A 17,192-nucleotide genomic window follows, 5' to 3' on the forward strand; every position below is an offset into this window, starting at 1 on the left:
TGGCACCCCCATAGAGACAGAGAGGTCCGGACAACAGTGAAATATATCTGAGAAGTAGTTGGTGAACCAGGCGAGGCATTCAATTGAGAAACCAAGGCTGTTGAGTCTGCCAATAAGAATGCGGTGATTGACAGGGTCGAAAGGCTTGGCCAGGTCGATGAAGACGGCTGCACAGTATTGTCTTTTATCAATGGCGGTTACGATATCGTTTAGGACATTGAGCGTGGCTGAGGTGCACCCATGACCAGCTCGGGAACCAGATTGCATTGCGGAGAAGGTACGGTGGGATTCGAAATGGTCGGAGATCTGTTAACTTGGCTTTCGAAGACTTTAGAAAGGCAGGGTAGGATAGATATAGGTCTGTAACAGTTTGGGTCTAGTGTCTCCCCCTTTGAAGAGGGGGATGACCGTGGCAGCTTTCCAATCTTTAGGAATCTCAGACGATACGAAAGAGCGGTTGAACAAGTTAGTAATAAGGGTTGCAACAATTGCGGCGGATCATTTTAGAAAGAGAGGGTCCAGATTGTCTAGCCCAGCTGATTTGTAGGGGTCCAGATTCTGCAGCTCTTTCAGAACATGGGCTATCTGGATTTGGGTGAGGAGAAATGGAGAAATGGGGGAGGCTTGGGCAAGTTGCTGTGGGGGGGTGCAGAGCTGTTGACCAGGGTAGCCAGGTGGAAAGCATGGCCAGCCGCTTGTTGAAAATGCATATTGAAATTCTCGTTTACCGTAGATTTATCGGTGGTGACAGTGTTTCCTAGCCTCAGTGCAGTGGGCAGCTGGGAGGAGGTGGTCTTATTCTCCATGGAGTTTGTGCTACAGGATGCACATTTCTGTTTGAAAAAGCTAGCCTTTGCTTTTCTATGCATACTAAAATCATTCAGGGATTTTTCCTATATAGCTACATATTTTCCAGAAGTAAATGTGATTATTTTTACACACGGATCTAATTATGTAATTGATGGTCAACTCCAGTCCTCGAGGGCCTGATTGGTGTCATACTTTTGCCCCAGCCCCAGCTAACACACCTGACTCCAATAATCAAAAAAGTATTAATCACTATAGAGCTCCACAGTGGAGTCATAATTCCCATAAAACCTAGCGGTCAAACAGGAAATGATTCCAATAGTTGTTCTACCATTCATTTTTCCCATAAGGGATTTTAGAAACACTTAAAATAAGGACTGTGTTTCGTGTAGGCTTAGCCTGGCGTGACGTTACTTACCTGCAAGTAAGCATTTCATTGGACGATGTATACCATGCGTATCCCGTACATACGACTAATAAAACTTGAAACTGAAACTAATCATGATCTTCAGTTTAGAATGTAATTTGTTTCATATGCTGTGTTTGCTATGGATGGGGAAAAAGTGAGACACCTCTCCAGCCCCCGAAGACTGAAGTTGCCCGTCCTTGAAATGCACTACATGACCAAAAGTATGTGGACATCTGCTCGTCAAACATCTCATTCCAAAATCATGGACATTAATATGGAGTTGGCCCCCCTTTTGCTGCTATAACAGCCTCCACTCTTCTGGGAAGGCTTTCCACTACATGTTGGGACATTTCTGCAGGGACTTGCTTCCATTCAGCCACAACAGCATTAGTGAGGTCGGGCACGCACAGTTTACCGGGGCAGCTCTAGCAGGGCAGAAATTTCACAAACTGACTTGTTGGAAAGGTGGCATTCAATGATTGTGCCACGTTGAAAGTCACTGAGCTGATCCTAAAAAAAAATTGAGAACCAGTCCTTCCCACCCCTGTATCAACTCCTAGCCTATCCAGTGGCGACCCGTCATTCAGGGCAGAGCCCCACCTGTTGTTTTTTTTGTGGGGGGGGCTTGCCTGTTTTGCATGTTATTTTGGCATTAATATGTGTAACATATCAAACGATATATATCATTGAGTTAATAAAGCCACGTACAAACATCGTTCCTTTTTTGGCAGCTACAAAATACAGGTGTTTCAGCCAAGCTCAGTGCTTTCTGTGGTGTTTGGGCAAGCCAGCAGAAAATATGGAGCGTTGCGCTGTGATTGGCTCAGTTTTCTGTCACTCATGGGGACTTAACGTCACTGACAAATGTAAGAGGAGACATTGAAAGTTCTAGCCCTTCAGCTGCTGCCACAGAAGTGCCCATCCAAGAAGGCTCAGAGGTCATTTGCCACAGATAAAATGATGTCAAATCACGTTATATCTACAGTAGCTTTGATTGAACTGATCATGTCAACGTCATACTTTAAAAATCTTAGCTAGCAGTCATGAATCAAGTCGACAATCTACTGGGAAATCCTTTTTAATCATTGTCATATGAAGATAAATTATAGATAAAATGCATCGGTGGACAAACATTACACAAGTTGGAAAATTGCAAATTCAATGAGTGGTTTGGAAGGAATCAGTGACAGTGGCTGTGGTCCCAAATCTGGGATTAAGGGGCTCTTTTCCAAGTTTAAAATGATAAACCTTCAACATTGGCCATGCTGTCAATGAAGCATGATTTGTGCCGCGTACAAAACTTCTGTTAACTTGGAGGACCGCCGTGCCACCTTCCTGTTCAAATGAGCCGAGCACAACAATGTGAGTCCAGAAATGTATTGTATGCTGCGTCATAAATGCTGTAACATGCAAGGGAGATATGTATACTGTAGCTAAGAAAGTAATACTAGGTGTATATTGTGTAGTAAGATGTTAGTAGCCCATGTGCCTCACCCCAATAATTTGGTCTATTTACCCCTCATAATTTCACCTACTGTTCGGACTGTTCTACTGTAGCCTATAACCTGTTTTAGAGAAATGTAATCATTGAATATTGTAAGAGCTTTCATTGTCTGCTTATATGCCCCTTTTATTTATCCTACAGTTCTAACTTGGTGTACAGGGAGAGCACTGTACGAACGCCCATGTTCTGAATTCTGTCGCTGTACATTTCAAAAGTGCTAAACAAATAGTTATATTGACTAATGTTATGTCTGTCCTAGCTCGCTCATTGTCTTAATCGAAATTACGGATTGCCTCTTATCTACTTGTCGTCCCCTTATGCAATAGTTTGTACATCTCAATTGTCATTAGAAACCACATTTGTGCCGTATTCGGAAGTTTGGATGACTGAGGTTCCCAAAGTAAACTGCCTTTTACTCAGGTCCAGAAGCTAGGATATGCATACAATTGGTAGTATTGGATAGAAAACACTCTAAAGTTTCCAAAACTGTTAAAATAATGCCCGTGAGTATAACAGAACTGATATGGCAGGCGAAAACCCGAGGAGAATCCATCCGGAATTTTTTGTTGTTGAGCTCACCACTCATTGAAATGGCTGTCTTTGGGAATATCAATGGAATACCTCCCAGATTTCAGTTCTTAGGGCTTCCAGTAGATGTCAACAGTCTTTAGAAAGAGTTTCAGGCTTGTTTTTTGAAAAATTAGCTAGAATTTGTAGTTTTTCTCTGTGGCTCCCATTTTGACTGTAGTATTGTGGCGCATGTCACGCACTTTATTTTTTCTCCAGTAATAAACATACTATTCTCCATCTTAAATGTTATTGTTTATTTACATATTAGGGTACCTGAGGTTTGATTAGAAACGTTGTTTGACTTGTTTGGACAAAGTTTATTGGTCACTTTTGAGATTCATTTGTATGCATTTTGAATGAGGGAAACCGGTGGATTACTGAATCATGCGCAAACTAAACTTACTTTTTTGGGATATAAAGAAGGACTTTATCGAACAAAGGGACCATTTGTTATGTAGCTGGGACCCCTGGGATTGCAAACGGAGGAAGATCATCAAAGGTAAGTGATTTATTTTAGCGCTATTTCTGACTTTTGTGACACCTCTGCTTGTTTGGAAAATGTTTGTAATGCTTTTGTATGCGGGGCGCTGTCCTCAGATAATCGCATGGTATGCTTTCGCCGTAAAGCCTTTTTGAAATCTGACAGAGCGGCTGGATTAACAAGACGTTAAGCTTTTAAACGATGTAAGACACTTGTATTTTCATGAATGTTTAATATTACTATTTCTTTTATTTTTTGGGGCACAATTTTTTGGCACAATTTCACCAGATGTTGTCGAGATGGTGCGCTAAGCGGCACGCCTATCCCAAAGAGGTTGTTTAAGCAAGTCAGCCATATCAGCTATGTTTTTTAAAGACAGTAAATGAGGCTGAATGAACTGTTTCGCTGCCAGACAACGCTCCGCTGATAGCCAGGTGTAGCAGTGGTAAGATGTTGGGACAGCTTTATGTAGGCCCTAACAGTTTGTGGGCACCGTTTGTCACCATTATAGTGCAATTCGTATATTGTTTAGTGTTGTGTAGTGGCATTGCTGGCATGTATTCCACTTTTCTTTTTTTCTGCGCCCCACCAAGATGTACATGGTAAAATCGCCACAGCCTATCAAGTCACCATAACAAAACAGACTATAGATCAGTGTTGTGACCCAACTCGTTTTCATACCATTCAGGTTCCCGGGTGCTTATTTGGTGCCTAGCGTTCTGCTGGAGGTGAGTATCCCAGCTTGCGTTGCAACTTGTCAAGCCGAGGAAGAGATGGGATAGAAAAATGGAGGACAGGAAGAGGGAAATAAAGAAGGGCTTGTGAATTTCTGGATTTCTTTTGAGTTTGAGGTGAAATATTAAGATAAAGAAAACGCTTTGTTAGGGATCGATTATCTGTGTTTCCGATGGGAGTAACCATGTTGCGTTACAAATGTCTGATTCGAGCTCAAACGTGTTGCAATGATGAGACCTGGTTGTATTTAGACTTTCGCGCGCGCTTTAGTTAGTAGTTAGCTACATGTCAAAAGACATTGCAAACGTAGTCAAGGTTAGGGGGCTAGCAATTCAACGATTGCTGATATCATTGGTGTTATGTGATTTTTAACTAGTTGTAACGACAACGGTGAAGAAAATGTGCTTCTTGAAGCTAGCCATAGCATCGATAGCCTGTCAGTTGCTAGTTAGGTAAACTTGCCATTCAGTGTAATGACGACGTTAGCTTGCTTACTTGTTAACTAGCTACTTAATTGTCACTCGACCCCTAGTTTGTGAACCAGTTTAAATTGACTATTTTGAGTCCACATCACTTCTTGACAAGCTACATTTTAGACTTCAAGGCCTATTGTTACACCTACTATAATGTACAACAAATGTTATTCCACATAATTTACTAAAATGAAAGGTAGCTGTGTGGCCTGACCAGTTCTGCTGCAGAATAATTCATTCAGCCATTCGCAAACATATCCCTCATTTACCAAAAGAACCCATCTAAACCGATAGTGACAACCTGGAAATGCACCCAATGATGGCATACTGCTTATGCCATAAACCCTTTTGTCAACTTGAACATAAGCAGATAGCTATGTCCATTAACAGTAAAATATTAACCTGCCTTCCCCATATCCTGGAAACACGACGTTGAATTTCATTGAATTCTACGTCGGTCATAAATGAGCGTTTGTATCGGGACATAAAAATCTATTTTAACTTACTTTACCAGTTGTCTGTGTGGTAGGTCCTTTGGAAGGTAGGAATGTGAGACAATATATCCACAGGAAAGTATATTTACATAAACGTTTCAAAGCACTGTTAGTGCCTATAGTGCATAAGATAAATACATAAAGTATATCATACAGTACATTCAAAGTAACTTAGACCTCTTGACTTTATCCACATTTTGTTACGTTACAGCCTTATTCTAAAATGGATTAAATGAATTGTTTTTCTCATCAATCTCCACACAATACCTCATAATGACAAAGCGAAAACAAGTTTTCAATTTCTTTTGCAATTGTATAAAAAAATAAAAACAGAACTACCTTATTTCTATAGTATTCAGACCCTTTTCTATGAGACTCGAAATTGAGCTCAGGTGCATCTTGTTTCCATTGATCATCCTTGAGATGTTTCTAAAACTTGATTGGAGTCCACCTGTGGTAAATTCATTTGATTGGACATGATTTGGAAAGGCACACACCTGTCTATAAGGTCCCACAGTTGACAGTGCATGTCAGCAAAAAGAAAACAAGCCATGAGGTCAAGGGAATTGTATCGAGGCACAGATCTGGGGAAGGGTACCAAAACATTTCTGAAGCATTGAAGGTCCCCAAGAACACTGCCTGACCAAACTGAGAAATTAGGGGAGGGCATTGGTCAGGGAGGTGACCAAGAACCCGATGGTGACTTAAACGGAGCTCCAGAGTTCCTCTGTGGAGATGGGAGAACCTTCAATAACGACAACCATCTCTGCAGCACTCCACCAATCAGGCTTTTGTGGTAGAGTGGCCAGACGGAAGCCACTCCTCAGTAAAAGACCCATGACAGCCCGGTTGAAGTTTGCCAAAAGGCACCTAAAGGACTCTGACCATGAGAAACAAGATTCTCTGGTTTGATGAAACCAAGGTTGAACTCTTTGGCCTGAATGCCAAGCGTCACGTCCGGAGGAAACCTGGCACCATCCCTAAAGTGAAGCGTGGTGGCAGCATCATGCTGTGGGGATATTTTGCAGTGACTGGGAGACTAGTCAGGATTGAGTGAAAGATGAACGGAGCAAAGTACAGAGATCTTTTGATGAAAACCTGCTCTAGAGCGCTCAGGACCTCAGACTGGGGTGAAGGGGGTCACCTTCCCACAGGACAACAACCCTAAGCACACAGCCAAGACAATATAGGAGTGGCTTCGGGACAAGTCCCGGACTTGAACCCGATCGAACATTTCTGGAAAGACCTGAAAATAGCTGTGCAGCGACCACTCCCCATCCAACCTGACAGAGCTTGAGGATCTACTGAGAAGAATGGGAGAAACTCCCCAAATACAGGTGTGCCAAGCTTGTAACGTCATACCCAAGAAGACTCGAGGTTGTAATTGCTGCCAAGGTGTTTCAACATAGTACTGAGTAAAGGGTCTGAATACTTAAGTGAATGTAATTTTTCATTTTAATACATGTGCTAAAATTTCTAAACCTGTTTTTGCTTTGTCATTATGGGGTACTGTGTGTAGATGAGGGGGGAAACAATTTAATCCATTTTAGCATAAGGCTGTAACGTAACAAAATGTGGAAAAAGGCGTCTGAATACTTTCTGAATGCATGATACATATACGCGTACATGTTGTGCATGTGTTTAGATGGTTCTGCTCGTGCTTCAGGTGCTAGAGATCTGAAGGCACTAACAGTACTTTGAAAAGTTGACGGAATTATACTTTCCTGTGGTTATGTTGTTTCACATTCCTACCTGCAGAAGGACTATCCACACGGACTACCAGTTAAGTTTTATTCAACATTCTGGCTTGTAGAGGTCCAAACACTAATTTCTACCCGACGTTGAATCCACTGCAGTTTAACTTTGGATCTCCAGGTTACTCTCCCCATAGACTCATCTTGAACCTAACCTAGGTGCATTCACATAATACAAATATTATAGAATATGGTATATTCAGTGGTTGAGGGTCCAGGACAGCCACAGCTTGTTAATACCCGTCACTCTGATATATCAAGCCACCACACACAACCCCTAGGTCATCATCGGTGCAATAATGTCACATCAGCTGACCTAGGTTATCTATCCTTGTTACAGAGCAAGATGTTAGGACAATGGCCACATAAATATGAACAATGTAATGCAGTATTACACAGGATTGTTGGGGTGGTACTATAGCCTATATCCACCAGGTCACTGTACAGCAGAAAGGTCATTCTACACCCCTAGAACCACATCTCTGCCGGAGGGTTTGTGAATAACCTTGTCTGTGTTCTGTGAGACCATGTCGCTCCTGATGCTGGATGTTCTCCTGTCCTCTCTCCAGAGCCCCTGGCCTTTGAGGACGGCCAGGCAGTTCAGCTCGAGGACGGGACCACCACATACATCCACCACACTCCCAATGGTATATTAACATCAAACCTGGGCCAGATACTGCATTCACCACTCCAGGAAAGGCTTGGTGAAAGCAATAGTTGTTGTCACCTTGTTTTCTTTGGTCCAGTCCCTCACACATCAGTTAGTATTACTTCTCAAAAGGATGGAAGGAAAGGGATCTCAAACATCCACTAACGTCTAACCCCTGCAGACGGGTATGACCCCAGTGCTGTGGAGGCAGTGCAGCTGGACGATGGCAGCACAGCGTACATCCACCACCCCTTGGGCTTGCAGTTTGGCAGCACAATCCTCTGCAGCCTGGAGGAGCTGGCTGCGGACGACACCGCGGACACCATCACCACGCTGGAGAACTATGCCAATGTCTCTCTTTTTCAGTCTGTTCTATCACTCATCTCACATGTCCCTGTTTTGTGTGCATTCGTTCTGTCTCTTTCTCAGTTATTTCTCTTGCAGGCTCTGTTTTTCTTCCCCGGTCTCTTTTTGTCTTGCTCTCTCTCTCATACTAAGCAGTTGTACTTGTTGTGGTGACATAAACAATGTAGGACTTTGATTCATTATAACGCCAACTCTCCCCTTGACCATTTTCTCCCTAGATGACTGGGTCAAAGGTGGAGGTGGATGAGACCATGAACTGTACTAATGGACTCCGGGATATAGAGCCCATCGTACAGGGGTTCCCCTAAGGGTCAGCAGACATCTAAGAAGACTTTCGGCTGTGACTACGAGGGCTGTGGACGCCTCTACACCACAGCACACCACCTCATGGTACCACACACACACCCTCCACCCAACCCTTTTCGGTTAGTGTACCCCCTCGTGCATTTTACCAGTAGGTCTCATGAGTCTTCTCAAGTACCCCCTGTAGATAGGCCAATTTCCCCGAGTGGTCCTAGTACCCCTGGAACCACTACTCTACATTACATCACACACACCCTTCACCACAGTCAAATCAAATAAAAAAATTGTCACGTACACAATTTACTGCAGGTATAAAATGGGTATGTATGTGCTTGTGTGTAAGGGTTGGATGTGTAGTATCTAGGGCGCAAATTTGTTCAGGGAGACAGCTAGGGTTAGCTGTTCACCAGTCTGATTGCCTGGTGCTAGAAACTGTTTCGAGGCCTGTTGGTCCGAGACCCGATGCTCCGATACCGTTTGCCAGATGGTAACTAAGTAAACAGTCCGTGACTCATGTGACTGGAGTCCTTGATGATCTTCCTGTGCTTCCCCTGGAGGGCAGGGAGCTTGGTGGTGATGCAGCCGGTCAAGATGGTGCAGCTGTATAACTTCTTGAGGATCTGAGGGGCTATGCCAAATTTCTTCAGTTGCCTGAGGTTGAAGAGGCGCTGAAGCTTTTGACCCTCTCTACTGCAGCCCCGCTGATGCAGATGGGGACTTGCTCCCCCCCTGTTTACTGTAGTCCACAATCAACTCCTTGGTTTTGCTGACGTTGAGGAAGAGGCTGTTGTCCTGGCACCACTCTTCCATGGCTCTAACCTCCTCCCTGTAGTCTCTCTCGTCGTCGGCAATCAGACCCACCACCTTCGTGTCGTCGTGGGTGTACAGTGAGTACAGGAGGGGGCTGAGCACACATCCCTGGGGGGCCCCTGTGTGAGGGTCAGCGTGGCAGCGGTGTTGTTGCCTTCCCTCACCAGTTGGGGTCTGCCCGTCAGGAAGTCCAGGATCCAGTTGTAGAGGGAGGTGTTCAGACCCCGGGCCTGAGCTTAATGAGCTTGAAGGGGACTATGGTGTTGAAAGCTCAGCTGTAGTCAATGAACAGCATTCTCACATAGGTATTCCTCTTGTCCAGGTGGGATAGAGCCGAGTGCAGCGCAATGACGATTGCGTCGTCCGTGGATCTATTGGAGTGGTATGCAAATTGTAGTGGGTCCAGTGTGTCAGTTAAGGTGGAGCTGATGTGGTCCTTGAATAGCTTCTCAAAGCACTTCACGATGACAGAAGTCAGTGCTACAGAGCGATAGTCATTTAGGCAAGTTACCTTTGTTTGCTTGGAGACCGGAACAATGGCGGACATCATGAAGCATGTGGGGATTACAGACTGGGACGGGAAGAGGTTGAGTATGTCCGTAAACACTCCAGCCCGCTGGTCTGTGGCATGCTCTGAGGACGCCGCCTGGGATACCGTCTGAGCCGGCTGCCTTGCGAGTATTCACACGCTTAAAAGTCTTACTCACGTTGGCCATAGAGATCGAGAGCTCACAGTCCCTTTGCGCACCGGGGGCCCTCGTAGGAGGATCGGTATTGTTTACCTCTGAGTCAGACAAAGTGTTTTAGCTGGTCTGGGAGAAGGGCATCAGTGTTTGCCACACAGCTGGCTTTCCCTTTATAAGCCATAATCGTTTGTAGTCCTTTCCACATGCGTCGCCACCTCAAGATACCAAACACCACACACTTGTTACCACATGACAAGATGTGAATGTTATACTAACGTTGCCCCCTCTTGTTAGGTGCATGAGCGGGCTCACACAGCTGCCCGGCCATACAGGTGTGACGTGTTGACGTGTGGAAAGGCGTTCGCCACAGGTTACGGGCTGAAGAGTCACCTGTGAACACACACTGGAGAGAAACCATACACGTGTCCTGAAGACATATGCTTCAAGGCCTTCAAAACCTCCGGAGACCTCCAGAAACACATCCGCACACACACAGGTAGCAGGACACACACACACTCTGCATCTTTCCCCCACCACTTCTTTCCTCAGTTTTTCTCCCCCCTCTTTTTCAGTCACTTTCTCTTTCCCCCAGTCTCCTCATATCTCTGTACTTCTCCACTGTGTGTAGAAAACATTAGGAATGCCTGCCCTTTCGGTAACATAGACTGACCAGGTGAATCCAGGTGAAAGCTATGATCTCTTATTGATGTCACCTGTTATATCCACTTCAGTCAGTATAGATGAAGGAGAGGAGACCGGTTAAAGAATGATTTTTTTTGCCTTGAGACATGGATTGTGTATGTGTGCCATTCAGAGCAAAACAAAATAACTAAGTGCCTTTGAACAGGGTAGTAGGCCAGGCGCACCGGTTTGAGTGTGTCAAGAACTGCAGCGCTGCTGGGTTTTTCACGCTCAACAGTTTACCGTGTGTATCAAGAACGCTACCTTTCACTTTCTCTCTCTCGTTTTCTCCTTTTTTGTCTTTCCCTCCTTGTTTCCTTCCCTCTTGTTCGATGGGACACTGTTAAAGTGCCCGTTCAAGGGCTGTACGTGCTCTTCCCCCATATCTATTTCTTTCCTTCTCTCAATCTCTTCCCCTGACATTTTGTCTTTCTCTCTGTCAGGTGAGAAGCCATTTAAGTGTCCGTTTGAGGGGTGTGGTCGTTCCTTCACCACCTCGAACATCAGGAAGGTCCACATCAGAACACACACGGGAGAGCGCCCCTACATGTGCCCTGAACCCTTCTGCGGACGAAGCTTCACCAGTGCCACCAACTACAAGAACCACATGAGAATACACACGGGTAGGACGCACCCCAAGATAAAACACACATACACACATACTACATGAGAATACACACGGGTGAGCGATTTACATGACTGTTTAGTTAGATACTTCACATTAAATAAGTACTCCTCTTTCTCTCTCTCCCCTGCTCCCTCCCTCTTTCTATCTCCCTCTCTCTCCTTTAGGAGAGAAGCCCTACCTGTGTACAGTACCTGGCTGTGGGAAGCGATTTACAGAGTACTCCAGCCTGTACAAGCACCATGTGGTTCACACACACTGCAAACCCTAAACCTGCATCCACTGTGGCAAGACCTACAGACAGCCCTCCACACTGGCCATGCACAAACGCACCACGCACAGACTTTGAGGCCACAGGGGACAGGGAAGGTATGTAGAGACACACACACTCATAATAAACACCAGCTGTGGACTCATTTCCTCTTGAAGATCTTAACAGTATTCAATTCGTTGAGGGAGCTCTGTTAACCTGAGCCGCGGTGCAACGGTCCATGGCCCGTGACGTGAACGGACAAAAGCGGTGAGGGAGGAGCTCCCTTCTCAAATTGAACAATAATCTGCGCCGCTCGGTCATGTTGTCAACAAGGCAGCATGGTGCGTCGTCCAGAAACATACAATCTATTATGTGAGAACACAGAATCCTACTCATTACTCCACGTGCTCCATCTAGCCTAGGCTACGTCACGTTTGTTTTAAGCCGACTTTGCCGCGGGCTTTGAACGGGGCACCTGGCTCATGACCGGGAGGCTACCCGCTTCCAAAACAAATGCAATCACTTTTAACACGGTGCTAACTCCTCTCACCGGAGTAACCCGGGCCAGATAATCGAATCCCCTCATTCGTTAATGACCCGCCTCTCCGTTTTCTCTTTTGCAAAAGCGATGAATGACCATTCACAGGCCTCCTTCCTGGAAGGGGCGGCGCAGAAAGAGGATGAGTCGGATTCCCAGACGTCATTGGCTCTCAGGTAGTCCTACTTTCCTATCTAGTGATTCCACTTGTGTGATATGGAAAGAAAAGGGCATACATTTTCCATTCCCATTCTTTTGATAGCTGCGTGCTCAGTTCTAGTACATGCTGTCACCACAGTCCCAAGCTGTTCTGTTTCTCAGAACTTGAGTGTATTATAAAAACAGTTGGTTCTCTTCTGGCAGGTGGGTCTGTCGGAAGAGGACCTACAGGCGCTTGGCACGGCTATCACCATGGTAATGCGGGACGGCACAACCATCGCCCTGCCGGCCCAGCAGACGGACACGACCGCCATGGGACACCGCCGCATTACCATGGTTACAGGGGAGGGCAAGGAGCTGCAGCAGGTAGGTTACACGCACGTATTCCTTAGCCCACACTAGGCTAAATGTATGAAGCAGTATTTGCTCTTGCATGTCAATGTTTGTGCTGTAAAGTGGATCATCATGTTTCTGGTGGTTTGTCTTTCCTCTCCAGGTTGCCATAGTGACGTCGGAGGGTGTTATGACAGGCGGCTCGCAGGGCTCTGGCCCTCACTACCAGCAGGTGGCGCTGCTGGCCACGGCTAACGGCACACCGATTGCTTTTCAGGTCAGTTCATGCACACAGAGGTTAAGAACTTGTCGAGTTGCACTCTTAGCATTATACAGTGTGGTGTGTGTGTGTGTGTGTGTGTGGCTGGAGGAGCAGCAGACATTGGAGGAGGCCATCAGCATGGCGACAGCTGCCATCCAGCAGGGAGGGCTGGTTCAGGACGAGGACACCTCAGAGGGGGGCTGCTGAGACACACCTACCCCCAAACAGCACCTTTCCCTGGGTACGACACGGAGCCCGCTCCAACCAGCTCCAGAGCACTCCTGGAGCCCATCCTCCTGCCACAAACACAGTGTGCGGATCTCAGAACTAATCAGAGAGAGAGAATCCGAGGACCCGTTGTCATGGAGACTGGGTTAGAATGTTCAGATGTGAGCATGAGCAGATCAATCTTTGTTTGTTTAACCACAATACAGTAGCATACTCATTCTTCTGAGAAGCTGGAGTTTAGATTTCACCTCCCAATCTTTGTAATCATAATACAATAAGTTTTGGTTTGGTTTTGCAACACTGACTGCAATGATTTTTCCTGGGCCAGTACTGTGTACTTCTGTGTCTACTCATCAAGCTCTAAAACGTGGAAGTTTTGGTTTGGAGGACACTCTTCATCAGTGAAAGAATCCATCTGTTTAATCTGCTCTGAGTGATGCTGTCGGTCTAAGGAGCTAAAAGTTGCATTGTCTAAATCGTTGAAGAAATGAACAAAATCACAGAGTCCAATATGATATAATGCTGTACTGTTTATCTGGACCTGTGCTGAGGTGTAAATTCGTCAATAAATAGTTTTTTTTTGTGTGTGTTTGTGGTTCTACCAGACAATTTATATGGGCATTATCTTTTCACCACCAGGGGTCAGACTCGCACCTAGAATACCCTGAACAATTACCATGTTTTGGAGGAAGTCCTTGATTCAGACAATTGCTGAATCGAAAAGTTTCTTGACTTCATAAACTGTAGGAAAAAAGTACAGGAAAGGGCTAATTGCTGCTAATTCTTTCCTAAATGTTACACTTTCCTTTGGGAAATAAATTTTCTGCGAATAGATTTTTATGGAGTTGTCCTTTCAGAAAGATAAGATTCTTGTCTTTTATCTTTACTGACTTAAGTCTCCCCTAATGTGAAATTTTGTTTGAGGCATCGTGTACATGTTAAACACAAGACAAGCAGTACAAACTGCATCTTAAATGTATGTAAATCTAGCCTACTGATCCTGTTCAGTGGTATGGGTAAAGGGAACGAGAGACACGAGTCTTTGAATAGAGTGTTGTAATGAAACAACTCCAATCATGACAACAAAAAGTGGTTGGAAAAATCAACTTTGGGATCAAAATAGACAAAGAGAGAAGACAAAACATGAGGTCTCCATTGGATCTTTGCATTCCACCGCCAGCTGTCTCCACCTTTCATTTGTTATGAGTTGCCAATGTTGCGGCCACACCCACCCTGCATCCTGCCTGCCTCACACAAAAGGGGATGGCCAAGCAACACCCCAGCCCCCCCCCATGATCAGTGCATTCCAGCCCAGCCACGTACCAACCAGTCCCCTCTTTATCACGACACTCATGGTGGTAGTAGTTGTGGCGTACGGTGGGTGTAGCTTCACCTATTCCAGATAAGACTCACAGTCAAGGACCTGTGTTTACGTCTAATTAAAGAAGTCCAGGGGAAACTAAACACACAGAGGTATGGTGATCTGGCTCTCATCGCTGTTCACAAGGAGGGCCTTTATCTACACCAGCTCCCACCAGGCAGAACACACGAAACCCTTCCTCCACCCCTTCTTTCTTTCCTCTGCTTAGTCGCTCTGTTCTCCCTTGACAACAGCACCTGATTGGCTGGGCGGCTGTGACATCACGCCTCATCGAGACCAACAGCTGCAGCAAGGAAGAGACGGAGGAGGTTGAGAGAGCAGTGGCGAAGGAGTGGAAGTGAAGCGAGAAACAGAGTAACTATAGAGATTTGAGAAAGAACAACAGATGAGAGGAACAAAGAAAGACGTAAGAGGAGGTTAGGAGAAATATAGAGCAGAGCCAGAAAGTGGAGAGCTTTGGCCAACCTGTGTTTCCTCTCTATTGTGGTCCACCTGGCTCTCCGTGCTCCCTCGCTTTCCGTGTTTATTGTGTTTACTGACACACGTGTTAGAGCGGCCTTGGCTACATCCTGTCTCAGGGAGAGGAGAATAGAGCCTACGCCTAGCACCAACACACACATACTAACCCTGAAGCCTAGCACCAACACACACACATACTAACCCTGAAGCCTATCACCAACACACACATACTAACCCTGAAGCCTAGCACCAACACACACATACTAACCCTGAAGCCTAGCACCAACACATTCTCAGTCCCACACACAAACTCCCCGAAACCTAGCACTCAGCAAACCCCCCTCGTAGCCTGTAATCATATCCTCTTCAGCTAAATGATGCCAGACCACTGTTTCCTAAAGACTCACTGGTGGGTTGGGGAGGATTCCCTTTGGGTTACAATTTCAGACTACTTTTAGACCTGACTAAACATTGGTTTTGTTGACTTGGTGGCCCAAAAGCTTTAGATGGGTCTCAGCACAAAACAATGTGCTCTCCATTGAGCTGGGTGAAGTTAGAAGACTTCTTATCTGTCTTGCTGGGGGCCGATAGGGTGGCTGGCTCTAGCCATAACTAAAACAACAGACCTCTCCTGTGGTATAATCAGCCTTTATCTTGGTTTACTAATCTGATGAACAGAGACATTCTCAGGAATTGGCTTCCTGCCACAGGTAATCACAATGCAATGCACCCTGGGAAGGAGGTCAAGTTACAACCTGTAACCGACAGGAGTGGCCCTCTGATGTTGATCTGAATACTATGAACAGGGCCGGTTTAATGCAGGAGATTTACCGAGGCTGAAGCCCCTGGGCCCAGGCCTGTGGGGGGCCCAAGAGGCAGCAAGAAAAGTAATTCAAAAATACATATATACTGTATTAGATATGAAGTACATATTTTAGATTTTTTTTACTGCAACAGGAGGATTCAGGAGCCTGCTCTCAATGAGTGTAGACAGCCTGCTGCCACCGCTCTGCTAATTGTCAGATGGGGGAGGAGAGGAGATAAGGAGCCCTGCCATGATTGGGTAACTGATTCATCAAAATAAACTGCATAATAAATACATGTGACAGGTAAATTGTGAGTCAGGGGCCCAAGAGGCAAAACGTTTAGAAAAAAAACATTTAGCCCGCTCTCAATGTTCAAAATACACCAGAGAGCATAATTTAGCCACGGAGGACAAATAGTAATTTTTTTAATTAACTAGATAAAAAAAATGTCACAAGCGCTAACAGGTAACTGCCAACATAAAGTGTCTTAAAAGGGTGTTGGGCCAGCACAAGCTGCCAGAACAGCTTTAATGTGCCTTGGCATAGATTCTACAAGTGGACCTAAACCATGCCAGGAAAATACACCCACACACAATAACATAAACTTTGTGTCCCTCATTGACTCAAGTGTTTCCTTTATTTTGGCAGTAACCGGTTGCAATTTGGGCAGCATGCGCGCCAAACATCCAGCTTGTTGCATTGTGGCCGTAGACATATACTGAGCAAAAATATAAAAGCAACATGTAAGGTATTGGTCCGATGTTTCATGAGCTGAAATAAAAGATCACAGAAATGTTCCAAACGCACAAAAATAGTATTTGTCCATTTAAAAAATATATAATTTGTTTACATCCCTGTTATTGAGCATTTCTCCTTTGCCAAGATAATCCATCCACCTGACAGGTGTGGTACATCAAGAATTTAATTAAACAGCATGATCATTACACAGGTGACCTTGTGCCGGGGACAATAAAAGGCCACTAAAATCTTCAGTTTTGTCACACAACACAATGCCACAGATGTCTCTGTTTTGAGAGAGAGTGCAATTGGCATGCTGACTGCAGGAATTGCATGTTCATTTTTCTACTATAAGCCACTTCCAATGTACTTTAGAGAATTTGGCAGTACGTCCAACCGGCCTCACAACCGCAGACCACGCCAGCCCAGGACCTCCACATCCGTCTTCTTTACCCGTGGGATCGTCTGAGACCAGCCACCTGGACAACCGAAGAATTTCTGCACAAACTGTCAGAAACCGTCTCAGGGAAGCTCATCTGCATGCTCGTCGTCCTAACCATGGCCTTGACATGACTGCAGTTTGGTATTGTAACTGACTTCATTGGGCAAATGCTCACCTTTGATGGCCACTGGCATGCTGAAGAAGTGTGCTCTTCACGGATGAATCCCGGTTTCAACTGTAGGTTGG

At 45.3% G+C, this 17,192-nt stretch overlaps 1 pseudogene; it reads left to right on the forward strand.

Annotated features, from left to right (window-relative positions):
• Positions 1 to 1,355: 1,355 nt before the first annotated feature.
• On the forward strand, positions 1,356 to 13,709 carry LOC139540919 (zinc finger protein 76-like; annotated as a pseudogene).
• The last annotated feature ends 3,483 nt before the right edge of the window (positions 13,710 to 17,192 follow it).

This window comes from Salvelinus alpinus, chromosome 2 (assembly GCF_045679555.1).
Source record: "Salvelinus alpinus chromosome 2, SLU_Salpinus.1, whole genome shotgun sequence".
Taxonomy (NCBI): Eukaryota; Metazoa; Chordata; class Actinopteri; order Salmoniformes; family Salmonidae; genus Salvelinus; species Salvelinus alpinus.